The sequence below is a fragment of the Lichenostomus cassidix genome, chromosome 3, assembly GCF_008360975.1.
Source record: "Lichenostomus cassidix isolate B80296 chromosome 3, HeHo_3.0, whole genome shotgun sequence".
Taxonomy (NCBI): Eukaryota; Metazoa; Chordata; class Aves; order Passeriformes; family Meliphagidae; genus Lichenostomus; species Lichenostomus cassidix.
In genome coordinates, this window is record NC_139483.1 from 111141278 (window position 1) to 111158362 (window position 17085).

The 17085-nt window shown below is 39.0% G+C and overlaps 1 long non-coding RNA gene across 1 annotated transcript; it reads left to right on the top strand.

Annotated features, from left to right (window-relative positions):
• The first annotated feature begins 15533 nt into the window (after positions 1–15533).
• On the top strand, positions 15534–16269 carry LOC146440494 (uncharacterized). Its single transcript, XR_014851174.1, has 2 exons — positions 15534–16045; positions 16109–16269. It is a non-coding gene; the product is annotated as an uncharacterized LOC146440494 (long non-coding RNA).
• The last annotated feature ends 816 nt before the right edge of the window (positions 16270–17085 follow it).

Sequence of the window (17085 nt, forward strand, 5' to 3'; positions counted from 1 at the left end):
GAGGGGCTCCGTGGCTGAGGAGCTCCACGGGCTGAGGGGCTCTGGCCGGAGCTGAGGGGCTGCATGGGCTGAGGAGCTCCGTGGCTGAGGTGCTCCACACCTGAGGGGCTCCACGCCTGAGGAACTCCGTGGACTGAGGGGCTCCGTGGCTGAGGGGCTCCGTGGCTGAGGGGCTCCGTGGGCTGAGGGGCTCCCTGGCTGAGGAGCTCCATGGACCGAGGAGCTCTCTGGGCTGAGGGGCTCCGTGGCTGAGGAGCTCCGTGCCTGAGGGGCTCCGTGGGCTAAGGGGCTCCGTGACTGAGGGGTTCCACGCCTGAGGAGCTCCAGCCGGGACTGAGTGGCTCCGTGGCTGAGGGGATCCATGGCTGAGGGGCTCCACGCCTGAGGAGCTCCGTGGCTGAGGAGCTCCACGCCTGAGGGGCTCCGTGACTGAGGAGCTCCGTGGGCTGAGGGGCTCCCTGGCTGAGGAGCTCCATGGACCGAGGAGCTCTCTGGGCTGAGGGGCTCCGTGTCTGAGGGGCTCCGTGGGCTAAGGGGCTCCGTGCCTGAGGGGTTCCACGCCTGAGGAGCTCCAGCCGGGACTGAGTGGCTCCGTGGCTGAGGGGCTCCATGGCTGAGGGGCTGCGGGCTCCGTGGGCTGAGGGGCTCCACGCCTGAGGAGCTGCATGGGCTGATGAGCTCCACGCCTGAGGGGCTTCCATGGGCTGAGGGGCTCCGTGACTGAGGGGCTCTGTGCCTGAGGGGCTCCGTGGCTGAGGAGCTCCGTGGCTGAGGGGCTGCGTGACTGAGGGGCTCCGGGGCTGAGGGGCTCCATGGCCGAGGAGCTCCACGCCTGAGGGTCTCAGTGGCTGAGGGTCTCAGTGGCTGAGCGGCTCCATGGCTGAGGGGCTCCGTGGCTGAGGAGCTCCGTGGCTGAGGGGCTCCGTGACTGAGGGGCTCCGTGACTGAGGGGCTCCGTGGGCTGAGCGGCTCCGGGGCTGAGGGGCTCCATGTGGCTGAGGGGCTCCATGGCTGAGGGGCTCCATGGCTGAGGAGCTCCACGCCTGAGGGTCTCAGTGGCTGAGGGGCTCCATGGCTGAGGAGCTCCAGGGACTGAAGCGCTCCGAGCTCGGAGCTCCGTGCTGGGGACTACCGGTGCCTCTGCCGCCTCCCCGCTCCGCCTCCCAACCAGGGCTGGGTGAGACCATGGAGTTCCGGAAATTTGGGAATATTTCGGGTGGGAAAAGACCTTAAATCCCATCATGTTCCACCCCTGACACCTCCCGCCTTTCCCTGGACATTCCCAGGGATCCAGGAATATCCTGGAATTCCAGCCCGGCCGGGAATTCCTCCCCAAATCCCAGGAAATCTCCCCTTTCCCAGGGAATTCCCTCCATTCCCAGCTTGGATCCATCCTGGGAAGGAATTTCGGGATCGAGGAGCTTCCCTGGGAATCTCGCAATAAAAAGGGATTTCAGCTCCCGAACAATTCCAGGATTTTCCGCTCAAACCGAGTTTTTATTCTCCCGAATTCCAGGATTTGGGGATTTTTTTTTTCCCGGGAAAAAAGGGCGGGAACTGTTGGCGATGACGTCACCGAAGCGGATCCGGCTCGCTCTTAAAGGCGCAGCGCCCTGAGCCAGTTCCGCCGGAATTCCCGGGGAAAATCAGGAATTTTTGGGAAAAATGTGGATTTCTCGGGAAAGAAAGTGGAATTTTCAGGAAAAAAAGTGGAATTCCCGAGGAAAAAAGTGGATTTTCCGGGGAAAAAGTGGAATTTCTGGGGAAAAAGTGGAATTTTTGGGGAAAAAAGTGGATTTTCTGGGAAAAAAAAGTGGATTTCCCAGGAAAAAAGTGGAGTTCCCAGAAAAAAAGAGGAATTTCCGGGGAAAAAAGTGGAATTCCCAGAAAAAAAGTGGAACTCCCAGGCAAAAAGTGGATTTCTGGGGAAAAAAGTGGATTTCCCGGGGAAAAAAGTGGAATTTTCGGAAAAAAAGTGGAATTTCTGGGAAAACAGTGGAATTCCTGGGGAAAAAAAAGTGGAATTCCTGGGAAAAAAATTGGATTTCCCAGGGAAAAAGGTGGAATTTTCGGGGGAAAAAAAAAGTGGATTTTCTGGGGGAAAAGTGGAATTTTCGGGGGGGAAAAAAGTGGAATTCTTGGGGAAAAAAAACTGAAATTCCTGGGAAAAAAGTAGAATTTTCAGGGGAAAAAAGTGGGATTTTTGGGAAAAAAGTGGATTTCCCGGGGAAAAAGTGGAATTCCCTGGAAAAGGGTGCAATTCCTGGGAAAAACAGAGCAATTCCCAGAAAAAAGTGGATTTCCAGGGGAAAAAAGGGGAATTCCCAGGAAACAGGTGGAATTCCTGGGAAAAAAGTGGAATTGTTGGGTAAAAAGTGGAATTTCTGGGGGAAAAAAGTGTATTTCCCGAGAAAAAGGTGGAATTCCTGGGAAAAAAATTGGATTTCCCGGGGAAAAAAGGTGGAATTTTCGGGAAAAAATGGAATTTCCCAGGAAAAAAAGTGGAATTTCGGGGAAAAAAGTGGAATTCCCAAATAAAAGTGGATTTCCCGAGAAAAAGGTGGAATTCCCGGGAAAAAAAGTGAAGTTTCCAGAAAAAAAGTGGAATTTCCCGGGAGGAAGTGGATTTCCTGGGAAAAAAGTGGAATTTTCAGGAAAAAAAGTGGATTTCCCTGGAAAAAAGTGGAATTTCCGGGGAAAAAGTGGAATTCCCAGAAAAAAGTGGAATTCTGGGGAAAAAATGTGGAATTTCTGGGAAAAAAAGTGGATTTCTCGGGAAAGAAAGTGGAATTTTCAGGAAAAAAGTGGATTTCCTGGGAAAAAAGGTGAAGTTTCTGGGAAAAAAGTGGAAATCCCGGGAAAAAAAATGGATTTCCCAGGAAAAAATGTGGAATTCTCGGGAAGAAAGTGGATTTCCCAGAAAAAATGTGGATTTCCTGGGAAAAAAAGTGGAATTTTTGGGAAAAAAGTGGAATTCCTGAGAAAAAAGTTGAATTCTCGGGGAAAAAAGGTGGAATTCCCAGAAAAAAAGTGGAATTTTTGGGAAAAAATGTGAAGTTTTGGGGAAAAGTGGATTTCCCGGGAGAAAGATGGATTTCCAGGGGAAAAAGTGGATTTTCTGGGGAAAAAAGTGGAATTCCCGGGAAAAAAGTGGATTTCCCAGGAAAAAAGTGGAATTTTTGGGGAAAAAGTGGAATTCCCAGGAGAAAGATGGATTTCCTGGGAAAAAAGTGGATTTTCTGGGGAAAAAAAGTGGATTTTCTGGGGAAAAATGTGGATTTCCCGGGGAAAAAGGTGAAATTCCCAAGAAAAAGAGTAGATTTCCAGGGAAAAAAGTGGAATTCACTGGAAAAAAGTGGAATTCCCGGGGAAAAAGGTGAAGTTTTGGGGAAAAAAGTGGAATTTTTGGGAAAAAAGTGGAATTTCTGGGAGAAAAAAAAGTGGATTTCCTGGAAAAAAGTGGAATTTTTGGGAAAAAAGTGGAATTCACAGGAAAAAGGTGGAATTCCCAGGGGAGAAAAGATGGATTTCCCGGGAAAAAGGTGGAACTTCCCGGGAAAAAAAGTGGAATTTTTCAGGGGAAAAAATGGATTTACCAGGAAAAAAATGTGGAAATTCTGGGGAAAAAAGTGGAATTTTTGGGAAAAAAGTGGATTTTCCCGGAAAAAAGTGGATTTTCCCGGAAAAAAGTGGATTTCCCAGGAAAAAAAGTTGGATTTCTGGGAAAAAAGTGGAATTTTCAGGAAAAAAGTGGAATTTTCAGGAAAAAAGTGGAATTTCCGGGAAAAAAGTGGATTTCCTGGGGAAAAAAGTGAAATTTCTGGGAAAAAGGTGGATTTCCCGGGGGAAAAGTGGAATTCCCAGAAAAAAGTGGATTTCCCGGGAAAAAAGTGGAATTTCCGGGGGAAAAAAAAGTAGATTTCCCGGGAAAATAAGTGGAATTCCCGGGAAAAAAGTGGAATTCCCGGGATTTCCCACTTCCCGGGAGTTCTTTCCTCCCGCATTCCCAAAAATCCGCGATTTTTTTTTTTCTGGAATGAAAAAAAATTCCATAATTTCCCCCTTTTCCCTCTTTTTTCCTTCTTTTCCCCTTTTTTCTCTTTCCCCTTTTCCCTCCTTTTTCTGATTTTTCTCCTTTTCCCCTTTTTCCTTCTCTTTCTTCCATTTCCCCTTTTCCCATCTTTTCCCCTTTTCTCTCTTTTCTCCTTTTTTCCACCTTTCCATCTTCTCCCATTTCCCTCTTTTTCCCTCTTTTCCCCTTTTCCCTATTTTTTTCTATTTTCCCTTTTTTCCTTCTTTTTCCCTTTTCCCTCTTTTTCCTCTTTCCCTTTCCCCTCTTTTCTCCTTTTTTCCCTCTTTTCCCCTATTTCCCCCTTTCCCGCTTTTCCTTTTTTCCTCTTTTCTCCCTCTTTCCCCTTTTCCCAACTTTTCCCCTTTTCCCTCCTCTTTTCTGCCTTTTTCCCTATTTCCCCATTCTTCCCCCTTTCGCCCTCTTTTTCCCTCTTTTCTCCTTTTTTCTTTTATTTTTTCCCTCTTTTCCATCTTTGCTCTTTTCCCTCTTTTCCCCTATTTTCCCTCTTCCCCCTTTTTCCCTTTTCTGCTTTTTCCCATTTTCCCTCTTTTTCCTTTTCCCTTTTTCCTCTTTTCCCCTCTTTTTCCTCTTTCCCCTTTTTTCTTTTCCCTTTTTTCTTTTTTCCCTCTTTCCCCTCTTTTCCCCTCTTTTTCCCTGTTTTCCTCATTTTCCTGTTTCCTCTTTTTCTCTTTTTCCCTCTTTATCTTCTTTTCCCCATTTTCCTCTCTTTTTCCCTTTCCACCTTTTCCCTCTTTTCTCCATTTTTCTTTTTTTCCTCTTTTCCATCTTTGCTCTTTTCCCTCTTTTTCCCTATTTTCCCTCTTCCCCCTTTTTTCCCTTTTCTGCTTTTTCCCATTTTCCCTTCTTTTTCCTTTTCCCTTTTCCCCTCTTTTCCCTTTTTTCTTTTTCCTTTTTCCTTTTTTTCCTTTTTCCTTTTTCCCCTTTTCCCACTTTTCCCCTCCTATTCACTTTTCCCTCTTTTCCCTCTCTTCCTCATTTTCCTGTTTCCTCTTTTTCCCTTTTCGCTTCTTTCCCTCTTTTTTTCCTTTTTTCCCCTTTTTCCCTAATTTTTCTCCTCCTTTCCCCCTCTTTCTTCCCTTTTCTCCTCTCCCTCTTTTCCCTTTTCTGCTTTTCCCTCTTCCCCTTTTCTCTTCCTCCTTTTCCTCATTTTTCCTCTTTTCCCAATTTTTCCCATTTTCCTTCCTCTTTTCTGCCTTTTTCCCTTCTTTTCCCCCTTTCCCCATTCTTCCCCCTTTTCCCATTTTTTCCCTTTTTCCCTCTTTTTCCCTATTTTCCCTCTTCCCCCTTTTTCCCTTTCTGCTTTTTCTCATTTTCCTTTCTTTTTCCTTTTCCCTTTTTCCTCTTTTCCCCTCTTTTTCCTCTTTCCCCTTTCTTCTTTTCCCTTTTTTCTTTTTTCTCTCTTTTCCCCTCTTTTTCCCTTTTTTCCCTCTTTTCTACATTTTCCTGTTTCCTCTTTTTCCCCTCTTTATCTTCTTTTCCCCTTTTTTCCTCTTTTTCCCTTTCCACCTTTTCCCTCTTTTCTCCTTTTTTCTTTTCTTTTTTCCCTCTTTTCCATCTTTGCTCTTTTCCCTCTTTTTCCCTATTTTCCTTCTTCCCCCCTTTTTCCCTTTTCTGCTTTTTCCCATTTTTCCCTTCTTTTTCCATTTCCCTTTTCCCTCTTTTCCCCTCTTTTCCCTATTTTCCCTCTTTTTCCTCTTTCCCTTTCCCCTCTTTTCCCTTTTTTCTTTTTCCCCTCTTTTCCCTCTTTTCCCTCTCTTCCTCATTTTCCTGTTTCCTCTTTTTCCCTTTTCGCTTCTTTCCCTCTTTTTTTCCTTTTTTCCCCTTTTTCCCTAATTTTTCTCCTCCTTTCCCCCTCTTTCTTCCCTTTTCTCCTCTCCCTCTTTTGCCTTTTCTGCTTTTCCCTCTTCCCCTTTTCTCTTCCTCCTTTTCCCAATTTTTCCCCTTTTCCCAATTTTTCCCCTTTTCCTTCCTCTTTTCTGCCTTTTTCCCTTCTTTTCCCCCTTTCCCCATTTTCCCCCTTTTCCCTTTTCCCCCCCTTTTTTTCCTCCCCCCCCTTTTCCCCTTTTCTTCCCTTTTCCCCTTCCCTTTCTTTTCCTCTTCCTCTCTTTCCCTTTTCCCCTTTTTTTCCTTTTTCCCTCTTTTCCTTTTTCCTCTTTTCTTCTTTTCCCCATCCCTTTTCCCTTCCCCCCCTTTTCTCCTTTTTATTTTTTCCCTCTTTTCCATCTTTGCTCTTTTCCCTCTTTTCCCCTATTTTCGCTCTTCCCCCTTTTTCCCTTTTCTGCTTTTTCCCATTTTACCTTCTTTTTCCTTTTCCCTTTTTCCTCTTTTCCCTCTTTTTCCTTTCCCTTTTCCCCTTTTTTCTTTTTCCTTTTTTCTTTTTCCCCTCTTTTCCCTCTCTTCCTCATTTTCCTGTTTCCTCTTTTTCCCTTTTCGCTTCTTTCCTTCGTTTTTTCCTTTTCCCTTTTTTCCCTAATTTTTCTCCTCCTTTCCCCCTCTTTCTTCCCTTTTCTCCTCTCCCTCTTTTCCCTTTTCTGCTTTTCCCTCTTCCCCTTTTCTCTTCCTCCTTTTCCTCATTTTTCCTCTTTTCCCAATTTTTCCCATTTTCCTTCCTCTTTTCTGCCTTTTTCCCTTCTTTTCCCCCTTTCCCCATTTTTTCCCTTTTCCCCCTTTTTTTCCTTTTTTATTTTTTCCCTCTTTTCCATCTTTGCTCTTTTCCCTCTTTTCCCCTATTTTCCCTCTTCCCCATTTTTCCCTTTTCTGCTTTTTCCCATTTTTCCCTTCTTTTTCCTTTTCCCTTTTTCCTCTTTTCCCTATTTTTCCTTTTCCCTATTTTCCCCTTTTTTCATTTTCCCTTTTTTCTTTTTTCTCTCTTTCCCCTTTTTCCCTTTTTTCCCTCTTTTCTACATTTTCCTGTTTCCTCTTTTTCCCTCTTTTCCTTTTTTCCCTCTTTATCTTCTTTTCCCCATTTTCCTCTCTTTTTTCCCTTTCCACCTTTTCCCTCTTTTCTCCATTTTTCTTTTTTCCTTCTTTTCCATCTTTGCTCTTTTCCCTCTTTTCCCCTATTTTCCTTCTTCCCCATTTTTCCCTTTTCTGCTTTTTCCCATTTTTCCCTTCTTTTTCCTTTTCCCTTTTTCCTCTCTTCCCTATTTTTCCTTTTCCCTATTTTCCCCTTTTTTCTTTTTCCTTTTTTCTTTTTTCTCTCTTTTCCTCTCTTTTCCCCTCTTTTTCCCTTTTCCCCTTTTTCCCTTTTTTCCCCTCTTTTCTACATTTTCCTGTTTCCTCTTTTTCTCTTTTCACTTCTTTCCGTCTTTTTTCCCTTTTCCTCTTTTTCCCCTCCTTTTTCCCCCTTTTCTCCTTTTTTCCTCTTTTTCCTTTTTCCCTCTTTTCCCTCTTTTTCCCACTTTTCCCCTATTTTCCCTCTTTCCCTCTTTTTTCATTTCCCCTTTTTTCCCCTTTTCCCCTATTTTTCCCTTTTTCTTTTTCCTTTTCCCTCTTTTCCCTCTTTTTCCCTCTTTTTCCTCTTCCCCCTTTTATTTTTCCTTTTTCCCTCTTTTCCCTCTTTTTCCCTCTTTTCCTCCTTTTTTTCCCTTTCCTTCTTTTCCTTTCCCTCCTTTTCCCCTTTTTTTCCCTCTTTTCCCAGATTTCCCCTCAATTTTCCCACATTTCCCCTCCCAATCACCTCTCCAGATTCCCAGAAATTCCATCCCAGCCAGGAATTCCCATTTCCCGCTAAATCCCAAATTTGGGAGCCAAAGAAAATCCAAAAAAAAATTCCCAAAAAAATCCCAAAATCACAACCAAAACCAACAGAAAACTCGAATTTTTTTAATTTTTTCCCCACGATAACAAGGATTAAATCCAGAAATTATCCCAATCCCGGAAAAAAAATTGAATTAGGAAGAGATGAGAGAAAAATATTCCAAATTCCCAAAAAAAGTCTCTGGAAAAAGGAATTTTTTCTGAATTCCAGAAAATTTCCAGCAAATTCCAGCAAATTTCCATCGAATTCCATGAAATTTCCATCAAATTCCATGAAATTTCCATCAAATTCCATCAATTTTCCAGGAAATTTCCATCGAATTCCATGAAATTTCCTTCCCAAAAAACTTCTTTTCCAACCTGAAGGGGAAAAAAAATTTATTTTCCAATTCCGGAATTTTTTCCCAATCCAAGATTTTTCCCAGGAAGGGAAAATTCCACGGAGAGGTTTTGATGGAAAAATTGGGATTTTTGAAAAGAGAAAAGAGGAAAAAAACAAAAGAAAAGAGGAAAAAAGAAAAGAAAAGAAAAGAAAAGAAATAAAGAGGATTTTAAACATAAAAAAGGAGAAAAGAGAAGAAAAAGGAAAAAAGAGAAAAGGAAAAAATAAAGATTTTTTTAAAAAGAGAGAAAAGAAAGGAAAAAAAGCAAAAGAAAATAAAAAAGAAGAAAAGAGAAAAAAGAAGAAAAGAAAAAATTTAGAAAGAGAAGGAAAGGAAGAAGAAAAAAGAAGAAAATTAAAGAAAATTAAAGAAAATAAGAAAATATAAAAGATTAGAGAAGAAAAGAGGAAAAGAAAAAAGAAAATAAAGAAAATTTAAAAATAAAAAAGGAAAAAAATTAAAAAATAAAAATGGAAAGACAAGAAAATAAAGGAAAAAACATAAAAAATAAAAGAAAAAAGAAAATAAAGAGGATTTTAAAAAAAGAAGAAAAGAGAAAAAGAAAAGAGGAAAAAAGAAAACAGGAAGAAGAAATAAAAAAGAAGATAAGAAAAGAAAAAGAGAAAAAAGGAAAAAGATCATAAAAAAGAGAAAAAGGAGAAGAAAAAAGAGAAGAAAAAAGAAAATAAGAGAAGAAAAAAGTAAAGAAAAATAAAATAAAATCTAAAAAATAGAAAAGAGAAAAAGAAGAAAAGAGAATAAAAAAAGAGAAAATGGAAAAGAAAAAAGAAGAAAAAATTTTAAAGCTAAAAGAAAAAATAAAAATGAAAAGGAAAAAATAAGAAAAAAAGAAAAACAGAACATAGAAGAAAAGAAAAAAGAAAATAAAGGAGAAGAAAAAAAAGAAAAGAAAAAAACAGAAAAAAAACTGAAAAGAAAATGAAAATTAAGTGAGAAAAGAAAATTAAAAGAGAGAAAAAAGGAAAAGAAAAGAGAAAAGGAAGAGAAGAAGAAAAAATTCCCAAAATTCCGTTTTCCCTTCCCTCTGGAATTCCCAGAATTCCCAGCAGCTCCGGGAGATTCTGGGATAAATCCATCAGGGAATTCCAGAGTTAATCCAATTTTTTTTTAATTTTTCCTGGAATTCCAGAGTTGATCCAATTTTTTTGGGATTTTTCCCGGAATTCCAGAGGTGATCCCAGATTTTTGGGATTGATCCATCAGGGAATTCCAGAGTTAATCCAATTTTTGGGATTTATCCATCTGGGAATTCCAGAGTTGATCCAATTTTTTTGGGATAATTTATCCATCAGAGAATTCCAGAGGTGATCCCAGATTTTTGGGATTTTCCATCTGAGAATTCCAGAGTTAATCCAATTTTTTGGGGATTTATCCATCTGGAAATTCCAGAGCTGATCCCAGATTTTTGGGATAAATCCATGAAGGAATTCCAGAGTTCCATTTTTTGGGATGAATCCATCTGGGAATTCCAGGGTTAATCCAATTTTTTTTGGATTTTCCATCCGGAAATTCCAGAGCTGATCCCAGATTTTTGGGATTTATCCATTCAGGAATTCCAGAGCTGATCCCAGATTTTTGGGATAAATCCATGAAGGAATTCCAGAGCTGATCTCAGATTTTTGGGATTTTTCCATGAAGGAATTCCAGAGTTAATCCAATTTTTTTGGGATAATTTATCCATCTGGGAATTCCAGAGCTGATCCCAATTTTTGGGGATTTTCCATCTGGGAATTCCAGAGTTAATCCAATTTTTGGGATAATTTATCCATCCGGGAATTCCAGAGTTAATCCAATTTTTGGGATTTATCCATCTGGAAATTCCAGAGGTGATCCCAGATTTTTGGGATAAATCCATTAGAAAATTCCAGAGCTGATCTCAGATTTTTGGGATTTTCCATCCAGGAATTCCAGAGTTAATCCAATTTTTTTGGGATAAATCCATGAAGGAATTCCAGAGGTGATCCCAGATTTTTTGAATGAATCCATCTGGGAATTCCAGAGGTGATCCCAGATTTTTGGGATAAATCCATTAGAAAATTCCAGAGCTATCCAATTTTTTTTGGATTATCCATCCGAATTCCAAGGTTAATCCAATTTTTGGGATAATTTATCCATCAGGGAATTCCAGAGCTGATCTCAGATTTTTGGGATTTTCCATCTGGGAATTCCAGAGTTAATCCAATTTTTTGGGATTTTTCCTGGGATTCCAGAGTTGATCCAATTTTTTGGGATAAATCCATCAGGGAATTCCAGAGCTGATCCCAGATTTTTGGGATAATTTATCCATCTGGGAATTCCAGAGTTAATCCAATTTTTGGGGATTTTTCCTGGAATTCCAGAGGTGATCTCAGATTTTTGGGATTAATCCATCCAGGAATTCCAGGGTTAATCCAATTTTTTGGGATTTATGCATCCGGAAATTCCAGAGCTGATCCCAGATTTTTGGGATAATGGATCCATCCGGGAATTCCAGAGCTGGTCCCAATTTTTTGGGATTTTCCATCTGGGAATTCCAGAGTTAATCCAATTTTTTTGGGATAAATCCATCAGAAAATTCCAGAGCTGATCCCAGATTTTTGGGATAAATCCATGAAGGAATTCCAGAGCTGATCTCAGATTTTTGGGATTTATCCATCCAGGAATTCCAGAGTTAATCCAATTTTTTGGGATTTTTCCTGGAATTCCAGAGGTGATCCCAGATTTTTGGGATAAATCCATCCAGGTTTTCCCAAAATTCCAAACCTTTGGAATTCCAAACTCCACTGGGATCCAAAGTGGGATCGTTGGAGAAGAGAATTCCCAGTTTTTGGGGTTTTTTTGGGAATTCTGAGTTTTCCTGGTTGGGATTTGATAAGGAAATAATCTGGGATTGAATTCCAGAATCAATTGGGATTGAATGGTGGGTGGGAGAAGAAGAAAAATGGGAAAAATGGGGAAAAATGGGAAATGAGGGAAAAAGGAGGGAAAATGGGAAATAAGGGAAAATGGGGAAAAGGGGAAAAATGGAGGAAAAAAGGGGAAAAAGGAAAAAAGGGGAAAAGGAGGAAGAAAGGGGAAAAGAAAAAAGTGGGAAAATGGTGGGAAAAGGGGAAAAAAGGAAAAAAATGGGAAAAAGGAAAAAATGAGGAAAAGGAGGAAAAAGGGGGAAAAGGGGAAAAAAGGGGAAAATGGGAAAAAGGAGGGAAAAAGGGGGAAAGGAGGGAAAATGGGAAACAGGGAAAAATGGGGGGGAAGGGAAAAAAGGGAAAATGGAGAAAAGGAAAAAGGAGGAAATGGGAAAAAGGGAAATGGAAAAAAATTTAAAATGGGGAAAAAGAGGAAAAAAGGGGAAAATGGGAAAAATAAAAGGGGAAAAATTGGGGGAAAGGTTAGCAGGAAAAGGGGAAATGTGAGGAAAAAGGGGGGAAAGGAAAAATAAAAAAGGAAAAATTGGGGGAAAGGAAAAAATAGGAGGAAAAAGGGGGAAAAGAAAAAAAATGGGGAAAAAAGGAAAAATAGGAAAAGGGGGAAATGGGGAAAAGGAAAAAAAATAAAATGGGAAAAAGGGGAAAATGGCAAAAAATAAAAGGGAAAAATTGGGGGGAAAGTAGGAAAAAAGGGAAAAAAGGGAAAAAATTTAAAAGGAGAAAAAGGGAAAAAGGAGGAAAAAAGGGGAAAATGGGAAAAATAAAAGGGGAAAAATTGGGGGAAAAGGTGGGGAAAAAGGGAAATGTGAGAAAAAAGGAGGAAAAGGGAAAAATGGGGAAAATTAGGGGAAAATGGGGGAAAGGAAAAAATAGGAGGAAAAAGGGGGAAAAGGAGAAAAAATGGGGAAAAATGGGAAAAGGGAAAAATTTTAAAATGGGAAAAAGGAGGGGAAAATGGGAAAAAATAAAAGGGGAAAAATTGGGGGAAAAGTAGGAAAAAAGGGAAAAAAGGAAAAAAATTTAAAATGAGAAAAAAGGAAAAGGGAAAAAGGAGGAAAAAAGGAAAATGGGAAAAAATAAAAGGGAAAAAATTGGGGAAAAGGTGGGGGAAAAGGGAAATGTGAGAAAAAAGGAGGAAAAAGGGAAAAAAGGAAAAATAGGGAAAAATGCGGGAAATTGGGGGAAAATGGGGGAAAGGAAAAAATAGGAGGAAAGGAGGAAAAAGGGGGAAAAGAAGAAAAAATGGGGAAAAAGGAAAAATAGGAAAAGGGGGAAATGGGGAAAAAAGGGAAAGGGGAAATGGGGGAAAAGGGAAAAAAGGGAAATGGGGGAGAAGGGAAAAAAATTAAAATGGGAAAAAGGAGGAAAAAGGGGAAAATGGGAAAAATAAAAGGGGAAAAATTGGGGGAAAAGTAGGAAAAAAGGGAAAAAATTTAAAAGGAGAAAAAGGGAAAAGGGAAAAAGGAGGAAAAAATGGGAAAATGGGAAAAAATAAAAGGGGAAAAATTGGGGGGAAAGGTTAGCAGGAAAAGGGGAAATGTGAGAAAAAAGGAGGAAAAAGGGGGAAAAGGGAAAATAAAAAAGGAAAAATTGGGGGAAAATTGGGGGAAAGGAAAAAATAGGAGGAAAAAGGGAAAAGAAGAAAATGGGGAAAAAGGAAAAATAGGAAAAGGGGGAAATGGGGGAAAAAAGGAAAAATAGGAAAAGGGAAAAAATGGGAAATGGGGAAAAAAAGGAAATGGGGAAATGGGGGAAAAGGAAAAAAATTAAAATGGGAAAAAGGAGGGAAAAAGGGGAAAATGGCAAAAAATAAAAGGGGAAATATTGGGGAAAAGTAGGAAAAAAGGGAAAAAAAGAAAAAAATTTAAAATGGGAAAAAGGAAAAAGAAGAAAAAAGGAGGAAAAAAGGGAAATGGGAAAAATAAAAGGGGAAAACTTGGGGGAAAAGTAGGAAAAAAGGGAAAAAAGGAAAAAAATTTAAAAGGAGAAAAAGGAAAAAGGGGGAAATGGGAAAAATAAAAGGGGAAAAATTGGGGGAAAAGGTTAGGGGGAAAGGGGAAATGTGAGGAAAAAGGAGGAAAAAGGGAAAAAAGGAAAAATAAAAAAGGAAAAATTGGGGGAAAATTGGGGAAAAGGAAAAATAGGAGGAAAAAGGGGAAAAGAAAAAAAATGGGGAAAAAGGAAAAATAGGAAAAGGGGGAAATGGGGAAAAGGAAAAAAATAAAATGGGAAAAAGGGGAAAATGGCAAAAAATAAAAGGGGAAAAATTGGGGGAAAGTAGGAAAAAAGGGAAAAAAGGGAAAAAATTTAAAATGAGAAAAAGGGAAAAGGGAAAAAGGAGGAAAAAAGGGGAAATGGGAAAAATAAAAAGGAAAAATTGGGGGAAAAGGTGGGGGAAAAGGGAAATGTGAGAAAAAAGGAGGAAAAAGGGAAAAAAGGAAAAATAAAAAAGGAAAAATTGGGGGAAAATGGGGGAAGGTAGGAAAAAATAGGAGGAAAAAGAGGGGAAAAGAAGAAAAAATGGGGAAAAAGGAAAAATGGGAAAAGGGAAAAAAGGGGGGAAAATGGAAAAATTTTAAAATGGGAAAAAGGAGGAAAAAAGGGGAAAATGGCAAAAAATAAAAGGGGAAAAATTGGGGGAAAAAGGAGGAAAAGGGAAAGGGAAATGTGAAAAATGAAAAAGGGGAAAAATTGGGGGAAAAGGGGAAATGTGAGAAAAAATGAGGAAAAAGGGGGAAAAGGGAAAAATGGGGGAAAATTGGGGTAAAATGGGGGAAAGGAAAAAATGGGAGGAAAGAGGAAAAAGGAGAAAAAAGGGAAAAATGGGGGAAAAGTAGGAAAAAAGGGAAAAAAGGAAAAAAAAAAAATAGGAAAAGGGGAAAAAATTTAAGAATGGGGAAAATGAGGGAAAAGGAAAAAAGGGGGAAAGGGAAAAAATAAAATGGGAAAATGGGAAAAAATTTGGGGGAAAAGTTGGGGGAAATGTGATAAAAAAGGAGGAAAAAGGAGGAATAAAGGGGAAAAAAAGGGAAAAAATAGGAAAAAAGGGAAAAGGAAGAAAAGAAGGGAAAAGGAAAAAAAAGGAAAAAAGGGAAAAAGGAAAAAATTAGGGAAAAGAGGCGAAATTTAGGGGAAAATAAAGCAAAACGTAGGAAAATAAAAACTTTAAAAAATAAAAAAAACCAACAAAAAGCAACAAAAAAGGAATATTTTATTTATAGATATTTGATTTAGATTATTATTTATTATTATTTATTTATTCTTGAGTAATTATTTCTTTTATTGTTGTGGTTTTGTTGTTTATTTTTTATTCTTTATTCATCATTGATTTTATTATTATATTGATTGGAATTAATTCATTATTTAAGGACAAGGAGCTCAAAATTTCCTTTTGGAATTTTGAAATGAAGCGGGAAAAATTCCCAAAAATTTTAACCAAAATTCCCAAAAATTCCCAAAATTTCAAAAAATTCCAAAATTCCAAAAAATTCCTTAAAAAATCTAAAGAAAATCCAAAAAATTCTGAAAACATTCCCAAAAATTCCAAAAATCCCCAAATTCCCGAAAATTAAAAAAAAATCTCCCAAAATTCCAAAAATTCAAAAAATTTTTAAAATCAAAAATTACCAAAAAACCTCAAAATTCCCCCAAAATTAAAAAATCCCAAAAATTTAAAAAATCCCCAAAATCCCCCAAAGTTCCCCAAAAATCAAAAAAAAATTTTTTAAATTCCAAAAAATTACCAAAAAATCGCCCAAAACTCCCAAAAAATTCCCTAAAAAATCCCCAAAAAATCCCCCAAAATTCAAAAAAGTTCCCCCAAAAATCACCAAAAATTCTCCAAAAATTAAAAGAAATCTAAAAAGTATTTTTAAAATTCCCCAAAAGTTCCCCAAAAATTTTTTAAAATTTCAAAAATCCTCAGAAATTTAAAAAAATACCCAAAAATTTTTAAAAATCAAAATCCCAGAAAATTCCAAAAAATTCCCCCAAAATCCTCAAAACTAAAGTTCCAAAAATTTCCAAAAATTCAGAAAATTACACAAAAATCTCCAAAATCCCCAAAAATTAAAAAAATCCAAAAATACACAAAAATCCAAAATTCCGAAAATTTTAAAAATTAAAAAAAAATCCCAAAAATTCTGATAAATTAAAAAATTCCCAAAAATTGCTAAAAATCCATGCAAGGAGTTTGCTTGGATCCTCCTGAATAAAATGGGAAAACTGGAAAAAAAAAATAGGGAAAAAACTGATAAATGAGGGAAAAAAATGGGAAAAAACCAGGAAAAAATGAGGAAAAAATTGGTAAAGAAACGGGGAAAAGGGGGGAAAAATGAGGGGGAAAATTAGGGAAAAATGAGAATAAAAAGATATAAACTGGGGGAAAAATGAGGAAAAAATGGGGAAACTGGGGAAAAAAACAAGGAAAAACGGGGAAAAAATCGAGGGAAAAATGAGGGAATAATGGGAAAACAAACAAATGGGAAAACTGGAGAAAAAATCTGGGAAAACGGAGAAAAACTGGAAAAAATGGGGGGAAAATAGGAAAAAAAACCCCTGGAAAATCAGAGGTTTTCCTGGAATTAAGATGTTGGGATAACAGAGAAAAAAATGGGAAAAAAAGGGATTTTTTTTCAGTGAAAAATGATGAAAATAGAAATTATTTTTCATGGATTCTTCACCATTTCCAGAATTTTTGGGAAAGTGGGAATTTGGGCTAAAACATCCCAAAAATTGGGGGAATCCAGGTGGGAATTTGGGGGTTTTCCCCAATTTTTTGGATGTTTTAGCCCAAATTTCACCTTCTCAGACCCATCCAGGTGGGAATTTGGGGATTTTCCCCCAATTTTTGGGATGTTTTAGCCCAAATTTCACTTTCCCAGGTGGGAATTTGGGGTTTTTTCCCCAATTTTTGGGATGTTTTATCCTAAATTTCACCTTCCCAGACCCAACCAGGTGGGAATTTGGGGTTTTTCCCATCAAGGGAAATAAGGGAATTAAAGGAATTAAAGGACTGAGGGGAATTAGGGAATGGAGGGAATGAGGGGAAATAAGGGAATTAAGGGAAATTAAAGGACTGAAGGGGATGAGGGGAATTAGGGAATGAGGGGAATTAGGGAATGAAAGAAATTAAGGGAATAATGGGAATAAAGGAATTAAGGGAATAAGGGAATTAGGAGAATTAAGGAATTAAGGGAATGAAGGAAATTAAAGGAATTAAGGGACTGAGGGCAATAAGGGAATGAAGAAACTGAGGGGAATAAGGGATTGAAGGGAATGAGGGAATGAAGGAAATTAAAGGAATTCAGGGAATGAAGGAAATTAAGGCAATAAGGGAATTAAGGGAATTAAAGGAACTAAGGGAATAAGGGGAATAAAGGAATGAAGGGAATTAAAGGAATAAGGGGAATGAGGGGAATAAGGGAGTTAAGGGACTGATGGGAATAGGGGAATTAAAGGATTAAGGGAATGAGGGGAGTGAGGGAATTAAGGGACTGATGGGAATAGGGGAATTAAAGGATTAAGGGAATGAGGGAATTAAGGGATTGATGGGGATGAGGGATATAAGGGAATTAAAGGAACTAAGGGAATAAGGGGAATAAAGGAATGAAGGTAATTAAAGGAATGAAGGGAATAAGGGGAATGAGGGGAATAGGGGAATTAACGGAATTAAAGGAATAAGGGAATGATGGGAATGAGGGAATAAAGGGAACTAAAGGAATTAAGGGAATAAGGGAATTTAGGAACTGATAGGAATGAGGGAATGGAGTGAAAGGACTGAGGGGAATGAGGGAATGAAGGGAATGAGCAGGATAGGAGGAATAAGGGAATGAAGGGACTGAGGGGATGAGGGGAATAAGGGATTGAAGGCAATGAGGGTGTGGGAGGTTGGGGAATTGAGGGGAATAAGGGAATGAAGGGG